At 40.5% G+C, this 21461-nt stretch overlaps 1 protein-coding gene and 1 pseudogene across 2 annotated transcripts in view; one reads left to right on the top strand and one right to left on the bottom strand.

Moving 5' to 3' along the window:
* Window positions 1-21461, bottom strand: part of EIF2B3 (eukaryotic translation initiation factor 2B subunit gamma) — a 137596-nt gene that overhangs the window by 50598 nt on the left and 65537 nt on the right. The window lies entirely within an intron of this gene.
* Window positions 1840-2083, top strand: LOC136328741 (small ribosomal subunit protein eS27-like; annotated as a pseudogene).

Raw genomic sequence — 21461 nt, 5'->3', positions numbered from 1 at the left:
CAGCTCTTGTATTTTCCCATATATTTTCATAATGAGTTATATTGTCATTTAGATCTTCTAACAATTCTGGGAAGTAAAGTCAGAAGACTGAGGCAATTTTTAAAATTTAGGTCATGTTGGAAAGAGGGAAGGAAGGAAGGAAGGAAGGGAGGGAGGGAAGGAGGGAGGAAAGGAGAGAGGAACGGAGGGAGGAACGGAGGGAGGGAGGGAAATGCTCTCAAAGAAGCAGCCACTGCTTTGGGTAGATTATTTTTAAACATCAAGAAGTTCAAGGACCAAACTTAGTCCAAAGCTTGTGGATAAAAGAATAGCAAGGAATGGGAATAGAATGAAGAAAACTCGGTTGAACAAAAACTCAAAATATAAAAGAAACTTAACTGTAATATAAACTTCTCTTTGCATAAATATGAATGTTAGCAGGTAAAGAGAATGTCATGGATGGCTCCTGAATTCAGATGCCAGGGAAACTGGAGCTTGAAACAATAACTCCTAAGAACCAGAAGCAACAATTCTAAGGAGGATAAAAAGCTCCTATGATAACTTAGCCATCTAGAAGTAGTAACGCAACAACATAAACAACCTTCCTCAGACAGTCACTTTCTACTTTATTTGGCAATCTTAAACTTATTCCAATAAAAAAGCATCTGTTCTTCCACTATAAGAGTCTAATTCCCTACTGACCAATCATTACAATTTAAAAAAAACTAGATACTAAAGTATGCTTGAAATAATCAAGATTGCTCAGAAGTAGAGGAAAGAAAATGATCCATGTTGCCTGACCTATGGTGGCACAGTGATTAAAGTGTTGACTTGGAATGCTGAGGTTGCTGGGTCAAGGCACGTATGAGAAGCAACTACTACAGGTTGGTGCTTCCTGCTTCACCCCCACCCCATCTCTCTCTCTCCCCTTTCTCTAAAAAAATCAATAAATAAAATCTAAGAAAGGAAGGAAGGGGAGGGGAGGGGAAGGGAGGGGAGGGGAGCAAAAAAGAAAAGAAAAGACCTATGAAGCATGGCCACTTACTAGCCTTCTATAATTCTAAGACAGATTTTGGGACAAGTACCTATTGTGTAACTACCTGTTTTATAAAAAGGTACCTGCTATACCACTCTAAATGCCTCATCTTGATGGCACTTTAAGTGGCAGGAATGACAGGCTGTTGACTCTTAGGAGTGCATACGGAGTCACCAAACCAAAGAGCTGTCTGTGCAGCAGAAAGGGCTATGGCACCACTGGTGCCTAGGCCTTCTCCAAGAAAAGCAGTGTGTGTTGTTGAAATGAAAGTCCTGGACTGAAAGCCACAGATAGTACAAGTGCTTCTCTTCACTGTACTGACAGAAAAAAAAAAGCAAATCACTTCACTCCCCTAGGGAACAACAGCCCCAGCCAACATTCAGTGAATACCTACTATATGCCAGGCACTTGGGGTACAGCAGTAAACCAAATGGACATGATCCCTGCACAGAGCTTATAGTTTAACAGAAGAAAATAAATTATTGCAAGTGTGCAGTAACTGAAAGGCAAGCACAGAATGCTGTGGAAGCCTGTAATGGGGGACCTCACTGAGGCTGGGAGATAAGGGGAAGCTTTCCTTTCAGCGTAGTCCTGAAAGAAGGTAAAAAGATACCCTTTCAGAGTACAGAAACTAAGATGGGCACTCTGGGCAGACTGGTGAGTGTGAGGAACTAAAGATGCCAGTACCGATAAAACACAGAAAATGAGATGGGGAGATACACAAGAAGAGGCTGGAGAGGTTTTAGGCCATGTTAAAGATTTTGATCTTTATTCTAAAGGAAGTAGGTCTCGTTTTCCAGTGGTGACAACCTCCCCATGACAACATGCTTGTTGCTAAGAATCTCCTTTATTCCTTCCCAGAAGAGAGGAAGAAACACAAGAAGCGCCTGGTGCAGAGCCCTAACTCCTACTTCATGGATGTGAAATGTCCAGGATGTTAAAAAATCACCATCTGTAGCCATGCATAAATGGTAGTTTTGGGTTGACTGCTCCATTGTCCTCTGTCAGCTTACAGAAAGAAAAGGATGGCTTACAGAAGGATGTTCCTTCAGAAGGATGCAGCAATAAAAGCTCCCAGAATCAAGATGAGTGGGGAACCATCCCAATAAACACATTTTGGATTAAAAAAAAAGGAAATAGGTCTCAGGTTATGGGTATCAGTAAAGGTAGAGGTGTCTAACACAAAATCATCTCCTGTATTTCTAGCATATTCAATATCTTGACACTAATAACCACCTATAGTCTGTGGTGATATTATTGGCTTAATACCGAGCTAAATCAAACTCGAAAGGCAGGCTTGGTGTAGTACAAAGAGCAATGACTAAGAGTCAGGACTCTAGATGTGACCTCACCTTCGTGCCAGTTTCCTTGTTATAAAATGAAATATTGTGCTTCAATTAGTCCTAGAGTTTGGTGGAGGTGCTTCCAGAACTGCTAGGGGAAGCCTGAATAAGAACTACCTGGTGTTCTATGGTTTATATCTTAGGCTTCTATATAAGATTTCACTTACAGAAAAAGTTTCACTCCCTTAAGAGAAAGTTGGAAAATTATTGCAATTTTTTAAATAAAAATTATTGCAATTTTTAATCTTACATAATATATTCACTAATTTATTTTATTCAACAAACACTGAGATCTATCATATTACCTACCTATTGCAAAGTTACTGGGATGATTAGAAATTAAAGTGTGTGGCCCTGGCTGCTTGGCTCAGTGGTAGACCAGCCTGTGGAAGTCCTGGGTTCAATTCCCAGTCAGGGTACACAGGAGAAACAACCATCTGCTTCTCCACCCCCTTCATCTCCTGTAGCCATGGCATGGCTGGATTTGAGCACGTTGGCCCCAGGCACTGAGGATGGCTCTGCGGAGCCTCTGCCTCAGGCGCTATTTAACTCAGTTGTGAGCATCGACCCCAGATGGGCAGAGCATCAGTCCCAGACAAGGGTTGTTGGTGGATCCCAGTTGGGGTGCATGCAGGAGTCTCTCTGTCTCCCCTACTCTTGCTTAAATTAAAAAAAAAAAGGAAATTAAATGTGTACTTTGTATTTGTTGTATATTGGGCACTCACTGTGATATAATAATAACTATTATAATTATCATCATGAGCCATATACTATGCTTTGATACAAGGGAAAAAGAATTGAAATAAACAGAGCTCCTTAGGATCTCATAATCTAGTGGGAAAGATTACATGTTAGAAAACATTTTCTAGTACTGTGGTACATAATAGTGTAGGAGCTTGTAGAGAAGAGGATGCAATGAGATGTCTAAGGGAGCAGGCACAGGATAAGGATTTACAGGGGTGGATGAAGCTTGGGCGGGTTCTGAAACCTGAGGATAATTTTGCTAGGAGGTCAAAGCAAGAAAAAATATTTCAGATCAAGGAACTAGCATATACAAAGGCAAACAGGATAGGAAAAAATATCCCAGGATGTAATGGTAAAAATTAAAGCTAGAGAGGCAGCCAGATGGCAGAACATGGAAAGCCTCCTATGACTCTTAGAAGTCAAGTTAAGGAGTTTGGATTTTGTCTCTTAGGTGATAGAAAATATGGAAAGTTATTGTTTGTGGGGTTTTTTTTTGTATTTTTCTGAAGTTGGAAACGGGGAGGCAGTCAGACAGACTCCCACATGTGCCTGACCGGGATCCACCCAGCATGCCCACCAGGGGGCGATGCTCCACCCATCTGGGCCATTGCTCTGTTGCAACCAGAGCCATTCTAGTGCCTGAGGCAGAGGCCATAGAGCCATCCTCAGCGCCCGGGCCAACTCTGCTCCAATGGAGCCTTGGCTGTGGGAGGGGAAGAGAGAGACAGAGAGGAAGGAGAGGGGGAGGGGTGGAGAAGGAGATGGGCTCCTCTTCTGTGTGCCTTGTCCAGGAATCGAACCTGGGACTCCTGCACGCCAGGCTGACACTCTACCACTAAGCCAACCCGCCAGGGCTGGAAAGTTATTGTTTTAAGTAAATAGTCACGTGCTGCATAGCAATGTTTCAGTCAACGACAGACCACATATATAACAGTGGTTCCATAAGATTATAACCAACCCGAACAATTCCTATGGCCTAATTATGTCATAGCACAACTCATTACTCATATCTGTGATGCTAGTGTAAACAACCCTACAGTGCTGTCAGTCACATAAAAGTACAGCACATATAATTATACAGTACATAATACTTGATAATGATAGCAAACAACCATGTTACTGGTTTATGTAATTTCTAAACTATACTCTTTAGCATTACCTTAGAACAGGGGTCGGGAACCTTTTTGGCTGAGAGAGCCATGAATGCCACATATTTTAAAATGTAATTCCATGAGAGCCATACAACGACCCGTGTATGTTACGCATTATCCAATAAAAATTTGGTGTTGTCCTGGAGAACAGCTGTGATTGGCTCCAGCCACCCGCAACCATGAATATGAGCGGTAGGAAATGAATGGATTGTAATACATGAGAATGTTTTATATTTTTAACATTATTATTATTTTTTAATTTTTTTTATTAAAGATTTGTCTGCGAGCCAGATGCAGCCATCAAAAGAGCCACATCTGGCTCACGAGCCATAGGTTCCCAACCCCTGCCTTAGAATGTACTCTTTCTATTTATATATATATAAAAAAAGCCCGCTGTACCACTGTGAAACAGTATGCTGTGTTACACCAGCAGCAGGCTCACACGTATCATGCTTACTGTGTTTCGATTGCATCATTTCCTCTTGTGCTTGATTTAATCTCATGTTGTTTTGTAAAGTAGCAGTCTATATAGGCTTGTAGCCTAAGAGTAATAGGCTATACCATATAATGTAGACATGTAGTATGCTATATAATCTAGGTTTATATAAGTGCAGTCTATGATGTTTGCACAACAAAACCGCCTAATGATGCATTTCTCAGAACAGACCCCTGTCATTAAGCAGCGCATGACTATATATATACATGGTATGGGGCTTTGTATTAACTTAGCTGAGCTGGATTTATGTTATGCAAAATTCTCTTTTCTGAATGGTTCTGAGTCAGCAATGGCCACAAGAGATATTTTATGTGACATTTAGAAGGTAGAAAAAAAGCTGCAGCTACATTCTAAATGCTCTGAAGGTTAATGGATGGTGCCAAGTACTGTGGCTACTTGCACATGATGTCACTGATATGCTTGCTCACCTAGTAGGCATGGAATAGTATCCAGTTCTGCAGCTTGTCTAGATCCTGCCAGATAACCTCCTTCAGTTTCTCTTGAGTCGTGAGCCAAGCACTGGGAAGCTCTGTAGTGAAGGATGCCAGCTTCTTTAGAATGCAGGTCACCCACAGAAATGAGATTGAAGGTAGTGAGCGAAAGATGTGGATTCCAGTTCATTCTTGTGGGTCCTTGTTTTGTTCTTGCTCTTGTCCACATCTAGCTTTCCTTTCTGATTTTCAGTCTGGCTGACTGATAGCAATTTCACCCTTAAAACTAGACACAGAGGCAACAGCATGCATATATTGCTCTACTACAGAGTTTCCATAACTGCATAATAAATCCTTTTTTCTATATCACTCATAGCATTTCTGTTTTTCTGATTGACATAAAAATTGCTACCAGAAGTGGTCCTGGAAGAACAGAGAAACGTAAGGATGGGTTTGCTGATTTCGTTGTTACCTGGAATTAGTTCTTTAATTTGATTAGGTTTGAAGGCCTTTCAACTGATTGCATGACACCCACTGAGATTAATTAGGATAATCTCCCATCTCCTCTATTTAAAATCAACAGATTGTTGATGTTAACAATATCTACAAAATACCTTCACAATAACACCTATACTAGTATTTAATTGAAAAACTGGGTACTAGTGCCTAGCCAAATTAACATATAAAAATAACTACCAAATAGACCAGGGGTAGTCAACCTTTTTATACTTACTGCCCACTTTTGTATCTCTGTTAGTAGTAAAATTTTCTAACCACCCACCAGTTCCACAGTAATGGTGATTTATAAAGTAGGGAAGTAACTTTACTTTATAAAATTTATAAAGCAGAGTTAAAGCAAGTTAAAGCATATAATAATAATTACTTACTAAGTACTTTATGTTGGATTTTTGCTAAATTTGGCAGAATAAATCTTTATAAAACAACTTACTATAGTTAAATCTATCTTTTTATTTATACTTTGGTTGCTCCACTACCGCCCACCATGAAAGCTGGAATGCCCACTAGTGGGCGGTAGAGACCAGGTTAACTACCACTGAAATAGACTAATGAGAATCACATGTCTAATATTACAAAGAAGTCAGCAAAGCCTTCCTAAGCAGAATCACACTGACTTTCATCTTCCTTGTCATCCCAACCCAGAATGCTGGAACCTACTGAGGCCTGGAACATCCTTCACATTCCCCAAGAGGTGCTCAGACCAGTGGTTTTTTTTGTGTGTGTTTTTTTGTTGTTGTTGTTTTTCTTTTCATTTTTGTGAAGCTGGAAACAGGGAGAGACAGTCAGACAGACTCCCGCGTGCGCCCGACCGGGATCCACCCGGCACGCCCACCATGGGGCGACGCTCTGCCCACCAGGGGGCGATGCTCTGCCCATCCTGGGTGTCGCCATGTTGCGACCAGAGCCACTCTAGCACCTGGGGCAGCGGCCAAGGAGCCATCCCCAGCGCCCGGGCCATCTTTGCTCCAATGGAGCCTTGGCTGTGGGAGGGGAAGAGAGAGACAGAGAGGAAAGCGCGGTGGAGGGGTGGAGAAGCAAATGGGCGCTTCTCCTGTGTGCCCTGGCCGGGAATCGAACCCGGGTCCTCTGCACGCTAGGCCGACGCTCTACCGCTGAGCCAACCGGCCAGGGCCCAGACCAGTGGTTTTTAACCGCCGGTCCACATGCAATATCTTCATACACCAACGGGGTTGTTGATTCTTTTGTGGACTGGCATGAAATTTCTGGTGGACTGGCACCAGTCTGTGGACCAGTTGTTAAAAAACACTGCTCTAGACAGCAATCTGCACAGCCCCACTGACAAAGGGCTCCTACTCAAAGACAAGCCAGGAGAAGAGAGCTGTCTCTCTGGAGTTATTTTTCCAAGCTGTCTGGTCTATTATGTTTGAAGAATTTAATCTAAAAAATTTACCACCCTCTATAGAAACTGGGTAAAAAAATATATAATATTTTTTAAAAAATTTAAGTGAGAGGAGGGGAGATAAGACAGATTCCTGCATGTGCCCTGACTGGGATCCACCCAATGATCCCTGTCTGGGGCCAATGCTCTGCCCATCTGGGGCCCATGCTTGCAACTGATCTATGTATTTATTGCTCCTAAGGTGGAGGCTCCACAGAGCTATCTTTAGTGCCTGGGGCTGTTGCACTCAAATCAATTGAGCCATGGCTCTGGGAGGAGAAAAGTGAGAGAAAGGGAAGGGAGAATGGATGAGGGAAAAAGCAGATGGTTGCCTCTCCAGTGTGCTCTGACCAGGGAATTGAACCAAGAATTTCCACAGGCCGGGTCGATGAGCCAACTGGCCAGGGCCAAGACAGTCCCACTATGCCACCTACAGTCAGGGTAGCAGCTATTATCTAGCTGTGCTGAGCATCTCCTTCTCCCAAACTACCACATAGTAGCTTCAGAGATAAGCTATACCCTTATGGACTGCTTAAAATGAAATATGGCTCATATAACCTTAAGAGGTTCTCAGTTTCTAGCAAATTAAAATATCCTTTTTTAAACCTCCTCCTCCTTCTTCTAGTTTTCTCTCTTTTCTATCATTCACAGCCAAATTTCTCAAAGAACAAAAAACAAACAAACAAAAAATCAACCTGCTATCATCATTTAATCATCTTCTCTACCCACTTTAATAAGGTCACTAATGACTTCCATATTAGTAAAATATAGTGATCATTTAAAAATTATCTAACCACACAAACACATTCAACACTACTGATACCTCCTCCTTCTCACTTCTGTGACATTATGTTCACTTGGTTTTCCTTTTCTGTCTTTTCTAAGTTTCCTTCAGAAGCATATAATTCTCTAACTGGCCTAAGCCTTTACTTCTCATTCTGTGTTTTCTTTCTAAGTGACTTTATCCATGCTCCTGCCTTCAGTAACCATCTATATGTTCAATGAATAAAAATATTTTTAATCTTAGGTATAGTCCTATCCTCCCTCTGAATTACAAGTGTATATGAAACTTCCTATTGACATCTTTACTTGAATGCCTTAAAAGTCCTCAAATTCAGCATATCCCAAACTGAATTTTGGATTACACCTCCATACACTCTGTGCTCCCTATTTCATTATCTATTCTGTTGCTCAAACCACAGAAGTGAGTCATTACTAACACCTTTCCACATCTCACCTCAAAGTTCAATCACACACCAAGTTCTCAGGTTTTACCAGCTAACTCCTTCTCTAATTTATCTGCTTTTCTCCATTTCCACTGCTAATACCCCAACCAAATTATCATTATTTCTCACCTGGATTACTACAATACCCTCCCTTACCTGGTCTCTCCACATTGTGTCTTACTCAAGTCCAATCCATTCTCCACACCAGAATCAGAGCTATCTTTTCAAAAGGCAAATTTGATTATATGCTATTTACATACTTAAAACCCTTTGGTAGTTAGAATGGTGGTAGATAATTTTCAGAAACTTACACGATTATTTTCCTCCCTGTATCCACATCCCTTTATAAAGTGACTTTGCACCTCCTCACATCAAAAGGTAGAGTTTAAGGCCCTGGCCAGCTGGCTCACCTGGCATGTGGAAGTCCCGGGTTCAATTCTCGGCCAGGGCACAGAGAAGCGCCCATTTGCTTCTCCACCCCTCCCCCTCTCCTTCCTCTCTGTCTCTCTCTTCCCCTCTCGCAGCCAAGGCTCCACTGGAGCAAAGCTGGCCCGGGCACTGAGGATGGCTCCATGGCCTCCGCCTCAGGTACTAGAATAGAATGGCTCCGGCTGTAACGAAGCAACGCCTCATATGGACAGAGCATCACCCCCTGATGAGCTTGCTGGGTGGATCCTGGTTGGGCGCATGTGGGAGTCTGTCTCTACCTCCCCACTTCTCACGTCAGGAAAAAAAAAAAAGGTAGAGTTTATTTTCCCAGCCCATGAATCTGCTTTGACCAAAAGAATGTGGTAGGAATGATGCTGTTTCAGCCCTTTTCCAATATACAAGATTAAAAGGTCTCACTCAGCTCTACCCACAGAAACTCCATGAAAGAGTACATTCAAACACAAGATGACTCTGGCTCCACTAATGTCCTCTTCCAACAAATTTATTGGACTCCTAACTATATGTTAGGCCACGTATTAGACCATGGGGTTATAAAGACAAACAAAATACAATCATGGTCCTCCTCATGTAACTTTACAATGCAGAGCAATAAAGGATTACAGATACTATCTAGATATCTCTGCAGTATATAGGAGAGCACAAAAAAAGAAGAGTCCATTCTCAATTCTGCCTACTGCGAAAAGGGGCAGAAAGTTTCACAGAGAAGTACTATATGAGCTGAATCTTAAAAGAAGAGCAGGTATTTAGCCAGGAAGAAAAGGGGAACTTTGGCTGAAGAAGAGCTACGAGTGGCAAAAGCAAAAGGACAGAGGTGTAAAAAGGAATGCAGAAGTCAGGGAACGATAAGCAACTCTCCACAGCTATATGGTAGAGTGCTGAGTATGGGTTGCATTGGGGAAATGAAATAAAGGCTAGGATGGGTAAGCATGGTTAGATTACTGAGGGCCTTAGGAATTTGTGCTTTAGCCTATAAGTAATGTGTTCATAGGTATAGGATAAAGAAGTAGTAGAAAGCAAAGCTGGAAATTCTGGAGTGTTGGAAAAACTGATGGAACAAGGTTCCAAGGGAGGCAGAGGAGAATGGGGTAAAAGACATAAGTTAGGGGACTGGTTCTAAATAGAACAAAAACTTCTTCCTCTAAGGCTAAAGAATAGGAACTGAAGGTGGGTCTGAGTAAAGAATAAAACCATGGGTTGTAGTAGTATGCTGGGGAATTCAGTATCTAGTAGTCAGGATTTTCTTGCAGAAGGAGGAGGTAGGGTCATTTTCTGAGGTAAGAAAGTGGTAAGGATGCAGAATGGGCTGAGGGCTCAGCTAAGACTGGAACCATGAACTTATAGTGGTGCCAATTTACAACACCAATTAAAATTTCTCCTGAAGTCTTTGACAGGACAGATATAGAAGTAGACAAAGGAGATGTTAAGAATAATCCAAAACTGAAGGACATGAGGATAGATACAGCAAAAAGACAATGGGTCAGGATATGGTGGGACATATCTGAAGCAATATACCACAGGGTCTAGATTGGATAAAGAAAAACAATGAGACAGAAAGAAGAGAGAGAGGGAGGAGCAGGGAGGAAGGGCTGTTGAGGAACTGAAACATATAATGGGACTAAGATGAAGGAAAAGGATTCTAAGTAAAGATGGCAGAACACAGCATAAAGCCCTATTCTTTTCAAAAACTCATTAAAGTGACAGTAAAGCGTTTTGTTATTGTTTTTAAAAAGGAATAACCCCCAAGGACAAAGATTAGGAAGAGAGGGCAACAACAAAATTTTGAAAGCTGGAAAGCAGAAGGATGGTGGTAGCAGATTTAGTGTATCTAAGAAAGCTTAAATCTAAACCAGCTATAAGGAAGATTGATAGCAACCTGATTTATACTGCAGAAACCCTGAAATGATCAGGAACTAGTTTAAGGATGTTGGCATAGGGTTTCTTTTAGAAATAACGTATGACTTTATAGAAGTGAGAGTTAAAAGTATGGAAAAATAAGAATGAAAGTCTCACTGCCTATGCTGGACAAGATACCTTGGGAAAAGTTCTTGATTCTGCCCCCCCACCCCAATAAAACCCTGCAATATTAGAAAGCACTTTAGGAATTTATGGCTAGTTTGCAGCAATGGGGATACTAATTTAGAGAAATACTTTTCAAGACTATCCATACCATTGGGAAAATAATTAAGAATGTAAACCCATTTCTCATCATCTCATCATCCCAGAAATACAGATCTGGCCATCTTTGACGTTTGATTCAAGTCCTTGTCTTCCCAGATATAAATGTCTAAGCTTTCCAAGATGAATGTGTGAACCCTTTATTCCATTTTAAAGATATCCTTTAGAAGTTGTTTTAATTTTTAATTACTCTTCCAGTAAAAACAAAAACAAAACAGAACAAAACCTTGACTAGTATTCAAAAGAAAATAATATGACATTGGAGAAAAGCTACATCATTTTCTTATTAAATATTTGGCACAAATACCTTTTACTTATGAATTATTAAAAACACATGTCTTTCAGAAATAAAACAGGAATTTTAGAGCTGAAGGGTTCTTTAAAAACTAAGTCAATTTTAGTTGAGAAAACTGAGGCTTAGAAAAGCAAAGTGTGCCCTGGCTGGATAGCTCAGTTGTTTAGAGCATTGCCCAAAAGTGCAGGGGTTTGCCAGTTTGATTCTCCGTCAGGGCACATAGAGCAACAGGTGTTCTTGTCTCTTTCCTGCTCTCTCCCTACCTCTCTCTAAAATCAATAAAATAAACTTTAAAAAAAAAAAAGAAAAGGGATTTGCTCAAGGTCATATAGCTGGTTTGTCTCAAGACTAATTCCAAAGTCTCTGGACTTGAATTTCCAGTACTATGCTCTTTTTAGCAGCAACATTTTTTGCTACTACATGTAATGCCCTTCCAAGTTAGTAATGCATCAACTCAATACTTGGGAAAGATTTTCAGCTTTCTCTAAATGCACTGAGGTAGTAAGAAGCTGGGCCCATTTGAATTATCAGTACTACTTAATGACTAGATAGCTCGGACTTCCTTCGTACCTCACTACAGGCTTAGTAGGACTCTTACTCCAACAGCATCTTACACTATTTTACTTTCCAGGACCAAATATGCCCAAGGCCCAACAAAACAGAACATTTCTCTTGTGACCCTCAGGAAAGATGAAAACAAATGGGATGTACATTCCATCATCACTGCCCTTTCCTCCTACAACCACTACAAAAGTAAGAAAACTTTAAAACAAGAGGTTTCTGGCTTTTCCACATATATAAACAAAGGCCTTTTCCAACAAAATTGGTGTTTTCCCAGTAGGAATTAGTCCCCACCTTTGGAAATTCAGTTTTAAAAAAGCACAGGAAGTATCAGATTTTCATATTCAAAAGTGTTTGAAAATCTGAATCTAATTAGCTTTTACCCACCATCTCGCTGAGGCCAGGAGGAGCACAATGCCCTAGAGGGTCATAGGGATGGGGGGAAGAACATTTTATTGCTCATTTATCCAGCCAGCTGCCCTAATACAACTGTACTCCAAATATCCTGAATCACTGGTGTGTAGATTGTAAGTTAGAAGAATAGAGGGGAAAAACCGGCCAACAACCAAAAATGCAGCTAAGTTTTAGGAAACTGGTAGATCTGGTCTTAATGGCTCCAGTGCCTACCCAAAGCCCCAAGCTCCACAGCTCTTAGGGAAAAATATACTTCCATCTGCTCTTCATTTTCACTTTACCTCTGGCTATGTCCACCTTCTTTGCTCCCATTATGCCCAAACTTTGCTCTTTTTCGCAGGGAACACTGGGATTAAGGCATTTACTAACAGTCCACCATATTGAACCATAAACTAGTTCTCAGGGAAGTTCAAGAGAAAGCAGGAGACAGTCTCTACCCTGTAATTGTAACTACAGAAACATGACTAGCCCAAAAGAACTTACTGTGACAACTCTAATACAGAGCAAAGCATAAACATCAGTGCTTGATAGATGCATAAATGAGTAAGGTCCCTTGTTTCACATAATAATAGATAATCACAATTAGTTCTTTGCATTTCAAAGGACACAATCCCTTTACCCTTTAAAGTCTTGTAAATTTAACAATACTGTTACATTTTCAGATTCTTATACTTTAAATTTATCTTGCTTACTGCTATCAGATTATCTTTCCAGAATCCCAAATTTGAACCACCATTTCCCTCCTCAAAAAGTCTTTACAATCTCCTGGTATTCAAGACTTTCTGGACAAACTTACCTTTCTTTCTCTCTCTCTCTCTTTTTTTTTTTTTTTTTGGTGAGAAGCAGAGAAGATAGTGAGGCAGACTCCCACATGTGCTGCTATTGGGATCCACCTGGCAATGCCCGTCTAGGGCCAATGCTTAAGTACCAAGCTATTTTTAGCACCTGAGGCTGCCGCGCTGCGCTCAGCCCAACCGAGTTATCCTCAGTGCCCATAGCCATGCTTGAACCAATTGAGCCACTAGCTGAGAGAAGGAAAGAGGGGAAGAAGGGAGAGAGGGAGGTGGGGAGAAGCAGATGATTGCTTCTCCTGTGTGCCCTGACTGGGAATCAAACCCGGAACATCCATACACCTGGCTGATGCTCTAACCACTAGCCATGGGTCAGGGCGGAACTTAATTTTCCATCCTTATCTCCTAGTGCTCCCCAACAGGAACCTTACATTTGGGCCAAACTGCTCCTGAACAAGTCTTGCACACTCTGTCTCTACACTTTTTTTTTTCTTGTGAATTTTTTCGCTTTTATTTCATTTTTATGGTTTATTTTTAACCTTATATTTTTTAATTGATTTTTATGGGGTGACATTGATAAATCAGGGTACATATGTTCTGAGAAAACTTCTCCAGATTATTTTGACATTTGATTATGTTGCATACCCCTCACCCAAAGTCAAATTGTCTTCTGTCACCTTCTGGTTTTCTGTCTCTACACTTTTGCTTACAGCATTCTCCCCATACAGAATTCAGCTTCCCATGTCCCTTTCCATATTGGATCAAATCCATCCTTCAAGTCTGAATTATTTTAGTAATTTTCCTGACCACTTCAGCCCATAGTGAACTATACCTCAACTGAATTTTCACAACACTGTTGGCCATAACTATTCAGTATCCTGATATTTTTACTATTGTTAATCTTTTATATGTATAATATTATCTTCCACTAAGGCTAATACACTCTTTGATACAGTCTTCTGTATCAAGGATCCCCTTAAAACCAAAATAGTGGTTTTAATTAGAGGAGGAAACTTGAAAAATATTTGCCATTTGAATAATGTGTTCCTAAAAAGTAGAAAGCTTGAACTAATAGAAAAGGTCCAGCTTTGTCCCTAATTAGATAACCAGTATGGAACAAACCCTTCTTGTTTTGGCTTTCAGTATCATTATCTGAAATATAAGGGACTGGAGTAAATAACCTTCTAACTGTGTCATTCTGATTCTAAATATCTACAAATAACAACATACTTAATATATTAAGAGATATTATTTAATTGCATTGTATGGTAGGCTCTTCTAAAATACTAATGAATTCCCTTTGATTCCTAAAATTTGATTTTGATAAATGGATTTAGAAAAAAAAGAAAAAATTTCATAACAAACCCCTTACTTCTTTCTGCATATAATTCCAGATCCAGTAAACTGTATTTTGACTGCTGTAAGAAACAAGCTGTGTTAACAAGATCCCATCATCGCTATTCTTTATAGAGAGAAAAAATAATTTCAGTGCCCTGGCAAACTAGACCCTGCCAGTTGGATGGCCCTGCTGCCTGTTTTTGTAAACAAAGTTTTTGTTTGTTTGTTTTTTTACAGAGACAGAGAGAGAGTCAGAGAGAGGGATAGATAGGGACAGACAGACAGGAACGGAGAGATGAGAAGCATCAATCATCAGCCCTTCACTGTGACACCCTAGTTGTTCATTGACTGCTCTCTCACATGTGCCCTGACCGCAGGCCTTCAGCAGACCGAGCAACCCCTTGCTCAAGCCAGCGACCTTGGGTCCAAGCTGGTGAGCTTTTGCTCAAACCAGATGAGCCCGCGCTTAAGCTGGCGACCTCAGGGTCTCGAACCTGGGTCCTCCGCATCCCAGTCCGATGCTCCATCCACTGCGCCACTGCCTGGTCAGGCTGTAAACAAAGTTTTACAGGAACTCAGCCACACTAATTTGTTATGTATCTGTAGATGCCTTTGTGTTATAACAGCCGAGTTCAATAAATGCAACAGAGACCATATGGTCTGTAAAGTCTAAAATATTCACTAATTATCCTTCACAGAAAAATTTCCTGATCCTTGTCCTATACTCTTTAACATTCATCACAAAAGGCTAAAGTCCTAGATTATAGCCCCTTAATCATAACTGGTTACTAGGCGATTTCCCACTCATTCATTCTATAAATATTTACTGGGATTTCTTATTTCTAACTAAATCTTTATTCAATTCATCTGTAAAAAGGCACAGAATAGTATCTACTTTATAAGGTTATCTAAAGATAATATAAAGCCTTTAACACAATGCCAGACGCAAAATTTTGATTTGTGTGTGTGTGTATGAGAGAGACAGACAGACAGATAGGGACAGACAGGAAGGGAAAGCTGAGAAGCATCAATTCTTTGTTGCAGCTCCTTCACTGTTCATTGATTGATTTCTCATATGTGCCTTGACTGGGGGGCTACAGCAGAGCAGAGTTACCCCTTGCTGTGGGAGACTGCAAGCTGGCAAAGCCCTCCCAGTTTAAGACTTAAACCAAAAGGTTAACCTCTTCCCCACAACTCCATATTAGCTATGAAGCTGAGTAATTTCTTTTTTTTTTTTTTATAATTTTATTTTTTTAATGGGGTGACATCAATAAATCAGGATACATACATTCAAAGATAACAAGTCCAGGTTATCTTGTCGTTCAATTATGTTGCATACCCACCACCCAAAGTCAGATTGTCCTCTGTCACCTTCTCTCTTGTTTTCTTTGTGCCCCTCCCCACCCCTTATCCCTCTCCCATTCCCCCCTCCCCCCCATAACCACCACACTCTTATCAATGTCTCTTAGTTTCACTATTATGTCCCACCTACATATGGAATAATACAGTTCCTGTTTTTTTCTGATTTACTTATTTCGCTTCGTATCATGTTATCAAGATCCCACCATTTTGCTGTAAATGTTCCGATGTCATCATTTCTTATGGCTGAGTAGTATTCCATAGTGTATATGTGCCACATCTTCTTTATCCAGTCATCTATTGATGGGCTTTTTGGTTGTTTCCATGTCCTGGCCACTGTGAACAATGCTGCAATAAACATGGGGCTGCATGTGTCTTTACGTATCAATGTTTCTGAGTTTTGGGGATATATACCCAGTAGAGGGATTGCTGGGTCATAAGGTAGTTCTATTTTCAGTTTTTTGAGGAACCACCATACTTTCTTCCATAATGGTTGTACTACTTTACATTCCCACCAACAGTGTATGAGGGTTCCTTTTTCTCCACAGCCTCTCCAACATTTACTATTACCTGACTTGCTAATAACAGCTAATAGAACAGGTGTGAGGTGGTATCTCATTGCCGTTTTGATTTGCATTTCTCTAATAGCTAAAGAAGATGAGCATCTTTTCATATATCTGTTGGCCATTTGTATTTCTTCCTGGGAGAAGTGTCTGTTCATATCCTCTTCCCATTTTTTTTTTGGATTGTTTGTTTGTTTGTTGTTGAGTTTTATGAGTTCTTTGTATATTTTGGATATTAGGCCCTTATTTGAGCTGTTGTTTGAAAATATCATTTCCCATTTAGTTGGCTTTCTGTTTATTTTGCTATCAGTTTCTCTTGCTGAGCAAAAACTTCTTAGTCTGATGTAGTCCCATTCATTAATTTTTGCCTTCACTTCTCTTGCCATTGGAGTCAAATTCATAAAATGCTCTTTAAAACCCAGGTCCATGAGTTGAGTACCTATGTCTTCTTCTATGTACTTAATTGTTTCAGGTCTTATGTTTAGATCTTTGATCCATTTTGAGTTAATTTTTGTACAGGGGGAGAGACTGTAGTCCAGTTTCATTCTTTTGCATGTGGCTTTCCAGTTGAAGCTGAGTAATTTCTACTGGTCTCATCCCCCTACCTCACTTGCTTAAGCTGCTAGAGGCAATTTACATGCCCTTCCTCTCACCCTTCCTTTGTTCTGATGTTGGTTGATTTCAGTTATGCATGGTGGGGGGATTCCTGTTTATGCCTCAGATGTGTATATTTGCATATACACACATCTGCACTAGATGGGGGGAGCTTTGCTTTGCTCTTGCAAGCCATTGGCTGTGCAAAGAGACCTCCCAATCCCATCCTTTTTCTCTTTCTGAGTTTATCTCTTCATTCGCAAGGTCCTCACTCAGGACCTGGACCACTGGTTCGTGGCACCTTGCTCAAGCTGGGGTCATGTCTATGATCCCACGCTCAAGCCAGCAACCCCGTGCTCAAGCTGGTGAGCCCATGCTCAGGCTGGATGAGCCGGTGCTCAAGCAGGTGACCTTGGGGTTTTGAACCTGGGGCCCCTGGGGCCCAGTCCCATGCTCTAGCCACTGTACCACTGCCCAGTTAGGCTAATGCAAAATTTGAAAAATGACAGCTGCTATCATCATTATCGTCACCATCATCATCATCTTTTCTTGATGTCCTAGGACAAGCAGGCTCTTCTGATGGCCATAACCACCTAAGTGAAAGAGAGAAGCCTAGCCCCCCAAAGCCTGACTTCATAATTGGAAGGAACTTTATTATGACAACACTCAGAATAGAACCAAAAGAATATAGGGAATGTTCTATTGATATGAAATGGCAGTTGACACCACAGCCCTCTAATCCCAGAAATATCAAGAACTCAGTATCTTTTCCACAATTTATCAGGAAAACAAATATGACTTGAATTTATAAATAGCTCTCTTGAGAACTTAGAGCTTACTTGTAGCCCCAAACTCAAAGCAACAACATTAAAAGACAATGTGAGATTTTTGGCTTAGAGGGTTGGGTGTAGAGTGGTATGGGAGAGGCTCAGGGCCGATGGGTAGATGGGCAGGGGTCTGGGGTTGCTAGCTACTTGGCCTTTAAAAAAAATTTAAAAAGGCATTCATACAACATGTGTACTAAAGTTATCCCAAAGATCCTGCCCCCTCGACATTCTGGGATTTGGAGGCAAGTGTATCCATAAGAGATAAAGCCTTGAACCAGGCCGTGCCTTGGGACTCGCAGGCAAATGAATAAATCAGGTAATTAAAAAAAAAAAAAAGACAATGTGAAATTGAATGATTCCACTGACAAAATCATTATCTTCCAAGTCAACTATCTGCCCAAAACTTGGTAACGAACAAATAACAAATTTCCTCAGTTATTATGAGAGCTATATATATATTTGGTTTTTTGAGAGAGAGATGAGAAGCATCAGTTCTTTGTTGTGGCACCTTAGTTGTTCATTGATTGTTTTCTCATATGTGCCTTGACTGGGGGGCTCCAGCCAAGCCAGTGACCCCTTTGTCAAGCCAGTGGCCTTGGTCTTAAAGCCAGTGACCCCGGGGTCATGTTTATGATCCCACGCTCAAGCCGGTGACCTTGGGGTTTCAAACCTGGGTCCTCAGCATCCCAAGCCAACACTCTATCCACTGTGCCACCTCCTGGTCAGGAAAAATGGTGATTTAAAAGCAAGTGCCAACAGCAACTAATAAATAATGGATAACTTAAATGGGATATAGCCATACAATGAAATATTCTTCTAAAATAAAAAGGAACAAACTACTAATATACATAAAATAACAACATAGATGAACCTGCAAAACATTATACTAAGTGAAAGAAGCCAGTTACAAAAACCAGATATTGTGATTGCCTTTAAATGAAACGTCAAATTCATACGAATAGGAAAATACATATAGACATAAAGTGGACTAATGAGCGGCTGCCTAGGGTGGGAGGGATAGATTGGGAACAAATAGGGAGTGACCTATAGGGAGTGACCTAATGGGTCTCAGGTTTCTCTCTGGAATAGTAAAAATGCTCTAAAAATGGACTGTGGTGGTGGTTGCACAACCCTATGAATATATGTATTAGAAATCACTGAATTTAAATGGGTGAACTGTATGTCGTATGAACTATATGTCAATAAAGCTGTTGTATACTAAAAGAAAAATTATGCCTTAAACTTACATAATGTTACATGTTAACTTTATTCAATTGTAAATAAACAAACAAATAAATACATCAAAATAAAATGCTAGGACTTCTGCTTTCCAACTAGATTTATAAAGCTGGAAAGAGAGTTGCTGTCATTATAACAAGAAAAAACTGAATAATCTACAATATCATAATTTTTCTTAAAAAGTTAGGATTTGGTTGCCCTTTTCATCACAGGGCAACCAAGTAGCAGAACTTTGAGGAAAGACTAGAGCCTCCAAGGGGAAATGAAACATCAACACTAGCTCACCTGTAGCACAGCTTGGAAGAGAGGGCTGCTATAAAAGTGGGTAAGAACTCAGTTAAAATGCTTAACAAATTTCTAAATGATGAGTGTAAACTAGCATGAGAGAATACCGTCCCAGAAACCATAGACATGAGGTATTTGCACCTACTTTTCTCCAATACACAGAACTGTATTCTACAAAGAGTAAATTTTACTATATGCAAATGATGCCTCAATAAACCCGTTAAAAAAAACACCCAAATATTAGGTAAAACAATCTAAATGACCAACAATATTAGATATAGTTAATATAATAATATAATATAATAAAATATAATAATATAATAAATGATGGTTCATATTCAAATGACAGATTATTATATAGCCATTGAGAACCATGTTAAAAAACTAAGGGGCAGTGGTAGTTAGAATAATGGCCCCTCAAAGATGTCCACATCCTATTCCGTGAAACCTGTGAATAAGTCACCTTATATGGCAAAAGGGACTTGGCCTCTCTCAGGTACCTCCAACCCAGCACAAGAGGAAGCCATTTACAGATCACTTTGTAGTTCATGCCAGGTAGACCTGGGCAGGGCACAGGTGGCAGCTGACCCTCGCCTGCACTTTCGAGGAGGCCCCAGAGCCAGCTCGCACATGGTGGACAGCTTCAGACCACACTGGAGCACCACCCAAACCACCTTCACGAGTAACACCCTCAAGGGGTGGACTAATTGGGCATCAGAACCTTGCTGAAGAAAGTCCTGCTCTATGGAGGTAACTCTTGCATAGCACAGTCTCCACTGTGGTTATGGCCGGTCCTCGCAGCCAATCAGTCTGGGGGTTAATCTTTCCCGCCAACTGGCCAACTGTAATCAAGGCTCTACAACAGGAGGGTGCACAGAGCCCACACAAGGGGCGCACCTGGCGTGCCCAGCTTAAGTGACTGGGGAGGCTGTGACATAGAAGGCCACTCTAGCAAGAAAGGGAGACATAGCAGTTCTATCTAATACAGAGAAACAGCTACAATGAGGCAGCCTAAATGAGGAGATAAAGAATTATGTCCCAAATAAACAAACAGAACAAAATTCCAGATAAAGATTAAACAAAATGGAGACAAGCAATCTACCAGGTGAAGATTTCAAAACACTAGTTATAAGAATGCTCAATGAACTTAGGGGAAGAACAGATGAACTTCAAGAGAATTTTAAGAAAGAGATAACAACCATAAAAATGGAAATAGAAAACATATGCCCTGGCTGGGTGGCTCATTTGGTTAAGAGTGTTGCCCTGATGTGCCAAAGTTTGATCCCTGGTCAGGGCACATATAAGAATCAACCAATGAATGCATAAGTCAGTGGAACAACAAATTGATGTTTCTCTCTCTACTCTTCCTCTTTCTCTCTCAAATCAATAAATTAAAAAACACAACATTTTTACTATTCCAGAGAGAAACAACAACCATAAAAAAGAACCAGTCAGAAATGAGGAATACATTATGGGGAATCAACAGTAGAGTAGATGAAGCAGAGGATCAGAGGATCAAATCAGGAAGCGGAAAACACAATCAGAACAGCAATACGAAGCCTGACCTGTGGTGTGGCACAGTGGATAAAATGTCGACCTGGAATACTGAGGTCGCTGGTTCGATCGAAATACTGGGCTTGCCTGGTCAAGGCAAATATGAGAAGCAACTATGATAAGTTGATGCTTCCCGCTCCTCACCCCCTCCCTTTCTCTCTCTCTCTAAAAATCAATGAATAAAATATTTAAAAAATAAAAATAAAGAAAACAATAAGAATCCAAAAAAAATTAATACATATCATGAAGGTGCTGGAAGAAGAGAGAGCAAAGAATTGAAAACCTATGTGAAAAAAATGACAGAAAGGCTTCCTAACCTGGTGAAGGAAATAGACATAGAAGTCCAGGAAGCACAGCTAGTCCCAAACAACATGAACCCAAAGAGGCTCACATTAAGATACATAATTAAAATCCCAAAGGTTAAAGATAAACAGAGAATCTTAAAAGTAGCAAATTACCTCAGTACAAGGGAGCTCCTATAAAATTGTTAGTTGATGTCTCAAGAGAAATTTTGCAGTCCAGAAGAGATTGGCATGAAATATTCAGTGATGTAAAGCAATGACCTATAACCCAGATTACTCTACCCAGCAAGGTTATCATTTAGAATTGAAGGACAGATAAAGAGCTTCTCAGACAAGAAAAAGCTAAAGGAGTTCACCACCACCAAATCAGTATAAGAAACATTAAAGGAT

This window comes from Saccopteryx bilineata, chromosome 3 (genome assembly GCF_036850765.1).
Source record: "Saccopteryx bilineata isolate mSacBil1 chromosome 3, mSacBil1_pri_phased_curated, whole genome shotgun sequence".
Lineage (NCBI taxonomy): Eukaryota > Metazoa > Chordata > Mammalia > Chiroptera > Emballonuridae > Saccopteryx > Saccopteryx bilineata.
Note: the sequence above shows the minus strand (reverse complement) of the source record. Positions and strands in the feature narration are given on the sequence as shown.